Source organism: Aphidius gifuensis, linkage group LG3 (assembly GCF_014905175.1).
Source record: "Aphidius gifuensis isolate YNYX2018 linkage group LG3, ASM1490517v1, whole genome shotgun sequence".
NCBI classification, from domain to species: domain Eukaryota; kingdom Metazoa; phylum Arthropoda; class Insecta; order Hymenoptera; family Braconidae; genus Aphidius; species Aphidius gifuensis.
In genome coordinates, this window is record NC_057790.1 from 19,104,740 (window position 1) to 19,116,041 (window position 11,302).

General features: G+C 22.1%; 2 protein-coding genes across 5 annotated transcripts in view; one reads left to right on the forward strand and one right to left on the reverse strand.

The window, feature by feature from the left end:
- The window catches only part of LOC122852501 (probable enoyl-CoA hydratase), a 70,782-nt gene that overhangs the window by 38,591 nt on the left and 20,889 nt on the right, over positions 1–11,302 (reverse strand). Inside the window, exon 6 of the transcript XR_006373824.1 lies at positions 7,901–7,957. The gene's annotated coding sequence lies outside the window, so the exon portion shown is untranslated. The remainder of the gene's footprint in view (positions 1–7,900; positions 7,958–11,302) is intronic.
- LOC122852484 (terminal nucleotidyltransferase 5C) overlaps positions 1–11,302 on the forward strand; it is a 47,582-nt gene that overhangs the window by 31,948 nt on the left and 4,332 nt on the right. Inside the window, exon 1 of one of the 4 annotated variants that reach the window (XM_044152327.1) lies at positions 8,291–10,936. The exons of 2 other annotated variants lie outside the window; for them this stretch is intronic. The gene's annotated coding sequence lies outside the window, so the exon portion shown is untranslated. Of the gene's footprint in view, positions 1–8,290; positions 10,937–11,302 lie in introns of those variants that run through there. One more of the 4 variants, XM_044152328.1, reaches the window with a different exon arrangement.

The window sequence follows — 11,302 nt, forward strand, 5'->3', positions numbered from 1 at the left end:
TACTACTAACGAAATTGCAAATTATGTAAACTCATGCTGATTATATGAAATTTATAATTTTTTGTTTTATCATTTTTTTTCTTTTCGAAAGTTTTAATGCTTGGTAAAATATTCAAGACACGAAAATTCATATAAATTTTTATTTCATTTTTTTTTTGTATGTTAATCAATCGGTTTATTGGTAAATATTTCAAGTTGTTCATTAATGCATAACGTGTAAATGACAAATTTATTTGCTTTATGAAACTTGTGTTTTTTAATTTAAAAAATATATATAACTATTTTTAAAATTGTAAATTTATTCTGATAAAAATTATTATTCATCTAATATTTATAATCTTTTAATTATAAAAATTGTTTATGGATTTTCCATCGACTTGAAATTATAAAAAACTAATTAATCATCAAGAATATTTACTGTTTGACTTTGTAGATATTTAAAATTCTCAATTAATCTAGAAACTTGGATAAGTTTTACTCGGAGTTTAAAACCTTTTTGTACATAAATAAAAAATATTGTTAAAAAATTATTGATTACTGTAAAAAACTTGAGCGAAATTAAGTTACATATTTTATATAAAAAAATTTAAAAAAAAATGCAAAAGCACTATAAATGAATAATCGCCTTGTCAAAAAAATAAAAAGAGAAAAAGGATTATTCAAAGCTGATATTTTTATGCTCCAATATATCATTGAATTTCTAATAATTTTTTTTCTCTTGAATAATACCGAAAGACAAAAAAAAAAAAAAAAAATACATCTGATAAATTGAGACGTTATTTTTAAACAATATGTAAACATTATGTTGATCCATATTTTTTACTTTATTTTTAAACTTATCAAATTCATGAATTATTTATTGTTGTATAAAAAAAATTTGCGAATCAACAGACATGAATTTTAATGATTCAATTTAAGTATAAAAATCAATAATATAATTTTAATCATAAAGCTCAATTATTATATTATTAATTCTTAAAAAATAAATACTACTTTCATTTTGTTTTTTTTTATTTTTGGTCAATATTTTTTTAAACTTAAATTACAGTTAAAAAACTACAAAGTTTAATTAGAAAATTTTAAAAACTAAGTTAAATATATGTTTACAAATGTAATTTAATATTTTAACTTTATTATTTTTAACACATTTAAAAAAAAAAAAAGTTTATCACTTGTATTATAATTCGTAAATAAAATTATTAAAGTAATAAAATCTACTGAATAATAAATAGGTTTTTTTTTTTATATATATTTATAAACTACTCCAATTAAAAAACTTGAGAAAAAAAAAAAAAACTGAGTTTGCAAAAAATTGTAAAAATATAATATAATATATTGAATAAAAATAAGAATTTTATGTATTCAATATGATCATGATAAAGCCCTCGAGCTCCATTGCTCTTGTCATAAAACCATGGCATCAATAACCATTTGGAAGTACCTTATACGACAATAATCCAACACACTTTATACGTAACATATATATTATGCTACCAAATATATCGATTTGAGTTAAAACATAACTCACTGACTTACAAACTTTACGACCCATCGTTTATCATCAACAATAAAAAATAAAAAAAATAGATTTTATATCTACTCCATTTTTGTATAATATATATATTTAAATGATTATTATAAAAATAAATATTAAATATAAAAATAAAAACCAATTAATAAATCCATAATATTTCTTATCAAAGCAAAGCTAATTAAAATTCATAAAATCAATCAAACTTTGTCAGTTACTTCATATGTAAATTAATATTTTTTTTTTTTTTTATTGATAATTTTATTGATGTTGAGTGAATTGTATGATGATTAAGAGTCCGACAAGTATTTATAAAATATTTAAAAATATAAAACAAAGGCATTTGTAAAGTATCTTTGAGTGTGTTTTATTTTTTATTGATGACATTTTAATCTTGTCGTACATGAGACATTAGACATCTGTTTCCCCACATACTGAACATCAATTAATTTTTCTTTTTTTTTTCTATAAATCTTGTTGTTGTTTTATAATGTTTATTTTTTTAAATAAAACAAGCATTATATATATACTTGTAATTGTGACATAAAATATGTCATTATAATTAATTTTTATCAAAACTTTCTAGGGGAATATTAAAAAATTAATTTCCAATGAAATAAAAAAAAAATCTTTTGGATAATTTATCGACTATAAAATAAATATGGGTTGATAGAATTTAATTATCAAACTATACAATTTAATTTTTAAATATGAAAATAAAAAAAGTAATTGTAATTAACTGTACTATGTAATTCAAATTAAATTTTATTTGACTGTTTAATTTGTTATTTATTTTGCTGTAAATTTATGAAGGCATTGAGTTGAAAAAAAAAATATATATATATACAGTTATTTATTATTTTAATCACAAACTGTAATGGCAATATAATCAAAACAACTTGACCTTTTATTGATAACGAGGTCATTACTGCAACAGAGTTGCTAATATCTTTTTTTTTTTTTCGAAAATTTAATTTAACAATCACCCACATGTATTTCGCTAAAAACTCATTTACACATTGATTGAATTATTGTTATTTTTTTTTTTCTCATTAAAATGTATATACTTAAATAATTTTTTTCATTAAAAATTTATTATTTTTTTCATTTTTATTAAATTATTGATTTATATTATCATACGACCTCTTCAATTCGCAGTTCAATGACGTTACGGTACAAAGGTTTTTTCGTTCAGTATGTCTGAAGGTAAATAGATTACTGGAAACTCGGCCTCAAAAACAAATTTACCATATAATTATAAAACTGAATAAAAAAAATAAAATCAATCAGACAAAAATAAAAAACAAAAACAATATATTCACATAATTAAAATATTTATTTAAAAAAAAATAAGAAAATAATTAATTTTTAGGTGTTGTTTAGAATTTTTTTTTTGTAAAATAAAATATATTTTTTAAATGCATGCCATTGGCATGACTTGAATGCACGATATCTAGGCTAATGTCGAAGAACAAGACATTTCGTTACTATATAGAGTTATACAACTTTTTCATCAGGAAAAAAAAATAAAAATTTAATTTCGCAATTTTTAATTTTGTTAGAATGTTAATTATACCAAATGGCTTAAGGCAAAAAGACTACTTTGTTGAAAAAAAAAGTCGTTTCATTATTACAACAATGAAAAATTAAAAAAAAAAAATTCATAGACATATTTGATTATATATATATATTTTTATTTTAGCGAACGCGATGACTCAGCAATTGATTTTTCAATCTCTTGCAAAATCTATTAACCAACCGAAAATGTCTCAATTTTTTTTTATATCTTGTCAATTTATAAACGCCCAAGATTTAGTGATTCACTGAATTATCCGTAGGTGTGTTTAATTGCGACCGAGTTTAAACTATAAGCATAATTTTTATATTACCTTAAAAAACAAAAAAAAAATATAAGCAACACGTTTACATCAAGAATTCCATTAAAACTCTTGAATATAAATAAAAAATACATGCTTATATGTATATGTTAGTATATACATTGTAAATGGTGAATCATGTCGAGACAGAGCACGTGTAAACTCTTCCCCTTGATAAGCATTATTGCGTCAACTTACACGTTGATTGAACCACTGGAATGCACCTGTTAACGTGTCAATGACTCGACAGCTTATATATATTTAAAGACTTATTATTTTTTTTTTTTCATTTTCTCACTTTGTAAACAATAAATGAATGTCATATTTATATTGTAATCATAATTATGTCAACAATGATAATTAAAAAACATCAAGTTAAATTAAAATGAAATTTAGAAAGAGTATTTTATTTTACTGAATTTTTTTTTTATTTAAATTTAAATATAAATATTTTTGGCAATAAAATTTCAAGAGATTTGTAAAATTGGAATGAATACATAAAAGAGGATTTAGATTTTATTTTTTATTTTATTTTTATCGAGGGAGTAGTATGTAAAAAAAAAAAAAAAATAGAAATTGGAAAAAATTCAGAAGAACTTTTGACCCTTTTTTTTTTTTTTTTTTCCCGATAATATGATCGACACGATTCATGGTCCAGTTACCCACGCTTCATTGCGTGTAATATATATCAAATTGTTGAAAAAGTTAATCTTAAAGTTTTCTTGTCTGGACCCTTGTTACAAATCATTTATGGAAATACCCATAAAGCCTCATGTTTAAAATAAAAAAAAAACAAGAATTTTTTTTAAATTTGATAATAAAATTATGTTAACAAAAAAAATTATATATTAATTTTAATATTTTAACATTTAGTTAATTTATATTTTCTTTTTTTTTTTCTATCCTTTCACTATTTTGTTATTTTATCACTTTAAATTTTATTATGAATAAATCATAAATAATAATAAATTTGCATGACAAAAAATAATGAAAATTTTATAATTTTATATTTATTAACAATGTCATGTTGTTTAACTATATGATCTGTATATTAATATTTTTTTTTAATTAAATAATACTTTTTATACTTATTTTTATAAGGGTGGATTTTTATTATATTTTTATTAAGACATTTCGTGATCTTTTGCAAGGGTTTACTGTATAAGGTCAAACATTAAACAACATTTGGCTTTTTTAGGGTTTCTTTTTTTTTATTAACCCTCAACATTTTCTACCTGTCAACATAACTTTTACTTGGACGTCAAACTTATTATGATTTTTATATATATATTTTTTCTTTACTTAATATTTATTATTATTTTATATATAGATTGTATGATGTTCTCTTATCATTTCCAGTCAACGCCCATCTCTTCTTTCCAATTTCACGCCTCTGACTTTGTCCCTACACTAACTGACATCATATATTATACATTTTTATTTCATATTTTTATATGTACATTATTACATATATATAGATTTTGTTTTTTTTTTTTCGTTTTTACTTTGAGTCTCGCAAAAACAACAAATGACGTGAATGTTCAAATACGTTTGCGTGGGAAGTGATATATAATTAATAATTTCTATGGTCTCATGTAATTGCTGCCAACTGTTTTTCTTCAATATATATAATTGTTAACATCTATTTTGTAATTTTGTAACGTATTTTATATTATTTTATTATCTTGACACTTGAATAACCGACTAAAATTTAATTTATTAATCATAAAATAAAATTTTTTAAAATCATCAAATTATTTGGCAAAAAAAAAACCTCAATACTTGAAAAATTTTTATTTATATATCTACAATATATAATTAAAAATAATAATAATTAATTTTAATTAAAAATTATCAAGATATAAATATTTATTTTTTTGAAAATATCATAGCAACAATAATAATATGTCAGTTTGTATATTGTTTATGAATTTAAACTAGGTAAATAATGATGATGTATAGTTTGTTGTTAAACAATACTATTGATGTTTATTTGTGTGTTGGTAAATAGATAAATGATGATAATAGAGAAAAAGCGTCAAAGTGACGCATCATTAAGTATGATGATTATGCGAATTAAATTAATGAGATGGACCTTATGGCGCCGTTATCACGGCTGGAGCTCTGGAAAGAATTCTCTGACGTTCTTGATCATTTACGTCATCATCCCACACGTATATATATTTGATATAATATATATATTATCAAAATTAATTCATACTTTTGTATTTTTATTTTTCGCACTATTATATTATTCAATTAAAATTCATAATATTATTATTATTGTTTAAATAATACATAACGGTATTAATATTTTTATTTTTTATTTTATCTAAACAAGTACCCCCTTGAACCTCCTGTTTCTCCGTAAAATAATTTTTATATATTGTTGTAAAATTGAATTTTTTCAATTTATCTATTACGGTTTTAGTAATAATAAATAATTTTTTAATTGTAATTTTGATGATGATCATTATATTTTGATAAATAAATGTATATGGATTTTATTTATGAATTTTTTTCTCTATATTCAATGTTATTTAGTTATTTATTAATTTATTATTATTTATTTATTTTTTTTATTTTAGTTACAAAATTCGACCTAGATTTATAACGTCCTTGTCGTTTAAATGCCGTCATTTAACTGCCGGCAGTATTATTTTTTACGTCTGTTATGTGGTGTCGCGGATAAAACGGCAAGCCTCCTTTCTTTTCTCGTGAGATGTTATTTACGTCATACCAAAAAAATACTGTATATAAAAATTTTTTTATACAAATTTTATTGATTATTTAAATTGTCTTTTGTCTAGTATATATACTTGTGGAAAACTTGTTGATCAATATTTTATGCAAGTGGGTACACTTACTTGCTGAATTTTATTATTCGGTTTATATAAAAATAATTTAAAAATATTTATATATTATCTGTTACAAATTTTTATTTTTTTTTAGATAGTCTGGTGATGATTTCATCATACGAGGTTAACGTTCAATGATGAAGATTCACTGAGACAAGAATATAAAAAAAAAAAAATATTATATTTTAAAAAACAGTATATATATTTTTAATTTTTTAAAATTATTTGATCAATTTTTTTTTAAAACAAATATTTGTTTAACAATATTATTGTAAATTTAATTAAAAAAAAATTTATTATTTTATTTTTAAATTTTATTTGCGAAATTAAAATAATTCATGAAAAAAAAAAAAAAGAAGCTGTTGTAAATAAATTTTTTTAATCTCAAGTTTTATTTTTTTTTTCTTTTTAAAAAAAAAAAAATTATTTATTCATTAACTCGCGAAATTTCTGGATTTTAATCAACACAAAATTGCATTCCTTTTGTTCACGTCTATATTACTTTCATTTTAAAATTTGTTGAATTCGTCTTTCAATATTATTCTTATTTTTTTTACCTCAATCATAGACTCATATTTCACTGCGTACAATATCATTCCGCCTTTCACTCAATATAATCACTTGACGATCGAAAAAAAATTGTATGAAAAATTGCAATTGACCAATTGAATTTTTATGTGTCTTTGTAAACCAGCCTGCCAGCGCACTGATAATCAATAAATATAATTTTAACTTTGAGAAAAACAGCTGATAAATTTCATCTCAAAAGTAGATACATTTTCTTTAATAAAATATAATATATACATAATTTTGTAATTTAAATATATACAAGTTGTATATACTATCTTATTCATGAGGGCATTATCAATGTGTAAATGCACTTATTTTCCAAGCAATAACATATATATACTGCAAGTAAACAGAAAGAAGAACCTGGTTTTTCCAGTTCGTAAAATAAACGAGCAAACATTAAAGATTTAAAAATTTTTTTTCTTTCATTTTTACACGACAGCAGCATCAGTACAAGTTCCCGGAAACTTTAGATCATAAAAATATACATATTTTCTTTTTTATTTTTATGAATATTATTATAATATTTTTTTTTATTTTATAAATTAAATAAAAAACGTGTCGATATACTAGATAAATTCAAAAATAAATAGAATAAAAAAATTATATAGTGAAAAATTTACAGTAGCAATGAATTATCAAACGACAGATTATATCATGATTGGCAAGTTTTATTGGAATGCGAACAAGACACAGAAACACACTCACAATTATTATGAAAAATAAAAAATCTATCTACCGTTGTCAGAAAGACAATAAATAATAATAAATATTCATGTAATTATTATCTGCAATATTATAATAAATTCTCATTGTACAAGAATTTGTACAACTAATTTATTTTTTATGTTTTTAATACAAATAGAACAGAAAAAAATAGTTTAAATAATAATAGAAAAATTTCTTTCGATCAGTGACTTTAATAATAATATGCATTTATAAAAATCAAGTTATTTGTTTGTATGAATTTATTGCTTGTTCAATTTTTCGCATGGAAAAAATTATAAAATGTAGGCCATTTATAAACCAACAGAATAATATTAAAAATAAAATTTTAAACTGACCTTTTTCGTTGATAAGAAGATTCTGATTTTAGCTGGTTGAATGAACCCACTGGTATTCTGAAAATAAAAAAATATACATAAATGATATTTTTCTAATTTAAAAAAATGTATTATAAAATAAATATTACAAAGATAAAAAAAAAAAAAACATTTATTTCTCTATACTCATGATTTTGCAATTTTTATTTTTATTGAATTTTTTTTTCTTTTTAAACTTTTCTTTCCTGCTGTGAAGAAATATAAAGCTAAAGTTTTATTTTCTTTTTTCTTGTCAACACCCGGAAATTCACTGATTTATTATTTATAATGATTCGATATTTTATTATTAAAAAATGTCTCTCTAGTTGAGGGTAGGTTTAATACTATTATAGTAGACTGATGTAGGACATGTATGTAAATATCTAGAGCCAAGGTAATTTGTGTTATATACACTTGTCTATAGTATTTCTCAAATGACAATGCCATTTCTTCGACCATCAATCCTGCTCATGAGAATAGGTCAACTTGTGTAATTAATTATTTATTTCTATACGCTCTTCTTTATATAGCTATACACATCTATTTTATATTGTTTAAAGTTTTTCATTTTATTTTTTTCATTTAATTTAACATATTTTATTGATATTTAATAATAGCTTTGTAAAAGCGTTTCGCTTTTTTTTTTTCTTTTCAAATTAACAACTTCACCTTCATTCTACACACATAATCGATTTGACCTTGTTAAATAATTCAACCTTCATCCATCAGACAGTTTTCAAAATGAAAAGAAATAAAACAAAAAAAAAAAAAAACAAATCAAAGCTTAATATGTTTTATTATTATTTTCATCAGTGGTCAAAGAGAATGAAAATAATAATCTAAATATATCCAAGTGTCGATTAAGTTTATAATCTTTAATAAACACTAAAATAAATAAATAAAAATACTCCTTGGAATGCAGGCTGTTTGAATAACTTGTTGAAAAAAACGGAAAATGTCGTGTGAAAAATTCCACTAACATGTTAAAATAGTTTAAAGTAATTATCAAGATTTTTAATTAAGCTATATATAAAATTATCTGAAAATAGATTCACATTGTATTATTTACTTAAAAATTAATCATATTTAAATCAAGAAAAAAAAATTTATTTATCAAGTTATCTGTTATTGCATTATCAACATCTATAGTACATTATCACATTGGTCAGTTTGAAATGCAATAAACAAATAAAATAATAAAAAATCAAAAAATATCTGATTGCATTGCGAGCTACAGGTTGTATTCGCAATCAACAATGATAAACGCAATAAACAATATTAATAATATTTATAAAAAAAGAATAATTAAAATATAATTAATAATACAATATAATAAATAAATATATAAAAAAAAACGAAAAAATTTTGCAGACATCATGAATATTTATGACCGGATAGCGTGAGGATTCCCGTAGATTCTATTTTTGCGATGTCGTAATACAACGAACTGTATACAACAATATAACGTCAAGTCTCGCATAGCGATATAACACGCAACAGATAAAAAATATATATAAAGAGATGTGTGTTTTTGTCGTTGAGGCGCCTTACATTAACGTCATGATATATACCAATTCCACTTGACTTGTTTTTTCTCTTTGAATAAAATCCCAACCAAATGAAACTTAAAAAAAAACCCCATGGATTATTATTTTTAAATAATTCTGCAAAAAAATATAAAACCCTTCAACGTAAAATTCAAGTATTTGCATTTATGCAAATAATATCTTGTCGTTGAGAACGGACGAAAAAAGATATGATATTTTTATAAAATAAAAAAATAAAACTTGATTTTGAAGAGCAAAAATAAAATAAATATTATTATATCCGTAAAATAAAATTTAAAAAAAATATACTAATCAATACGATATACATTTTTTTTTTAATCCTTTAAAATCAATTCTTCAATAAAAAAAAATAAAAAAAATTTGATAAGATCTGATTTTAAATAACACCGAGACAGTATCTCATTATTTTTTTTTTCTTGTCGCACTTAATTTATAAAAACTTCGACACAAAGAAAATAAAATTATATCGATTTAATGCAAGACGATATATTCGTCTCTCAAGATAAAAAAAAAAATTAAAATAAACCAATTGAATTTTAGATTAAAATAAAAAAATAATTAAAATTAATTTTTTTGTTTCATTGGTGTTATTCATTGTCTCTGCAAATGACACAAAAATAACCACACCCCTTAAAATACAATTCATTCAAGAACTTTGACGCCTACACAATTCACCCTCATCTCATTTTCTCACCCTATAAAAAAAAAAAAAAAAATACTCTGACGTTTCCGTTATCGAACAACCATGACGTCACTGAACATACCAACGGTGAAATAGAAAAAAAAAAAAATTCTAGTTGAGCGCAAAAGCCAAATGGTACATCAGTGTGTTACTTGAAAAATCTTCCCTTATTTTTTATTTTATTTTGTTTTCTCATTTTCCTTGATGCTGCGGAGTAGAAGGATAATGAGAAACTGGAAAATTTTTCTTTTTTCTTCTTTTTTCATTTGAGGGATACTATATCGACTGATGTTTTTTTTATTTTTTTATTTTTGTTATAGGTATATATTTAATTTCCCTCTATATAGTCAATATCCTCTCTCTATCATGTTTGGCTTGTGTATTACATACATACACCACTTTTCCCCCCGTTCAAACGTCCTTCATCATCAGTGACGGCAGTAATACAGAGAACCCGGTGGCCAAGAGAGTTTTGAGTTGCTCCGTTCTTGCCTTTCACTCAACTTGCAATTCAGTTCAACATTGGCACTCAACAAACTCGGTACTTGGACGCTTTGAACGCTTGTTTTATACCGATACTCGAGAGTCTTCAACTTTATCAATTATTTATTTTAATTTATATTTATTCACATTTTTTTTTAATTTTTAATTAAACACAATTTTTTTTTTCAAAGTGATTACAAACTAATTTTTTTGTAAATACATATTATTACCTATTCTTTCAACACTCTTGACTGAATTTACACAGAAAAGAAAAAATAAATAGTGGTAGGTTTAATGAAAAATAAAAAATATAAAAAAAGTTGCATAAATTAATTGACGCTTTTTTTTTCTATCAAGTTTTAATGTGATTTTTTAAATTAACTTGTTGAGTACACTGCTTCGTGATATTGTAGTATAGAAAATTTACGATAGCAATTTTTATTGTATTGAATAAATAATAAAAAAAAAGTTTTTATTTTCATTTTGCTGGGATTTGTTGAAACAGCTGGTGAAATATTTATCAAATATATATTTAAATTCACGAAAATGTTGTAATCTTTTTTTTTTTTTTTTTTTCATTAAACCCAGATAAACAAATGACATTTTGATATAAATAACATTGACAAATAAAAAACAAATTAATTGTTTTTT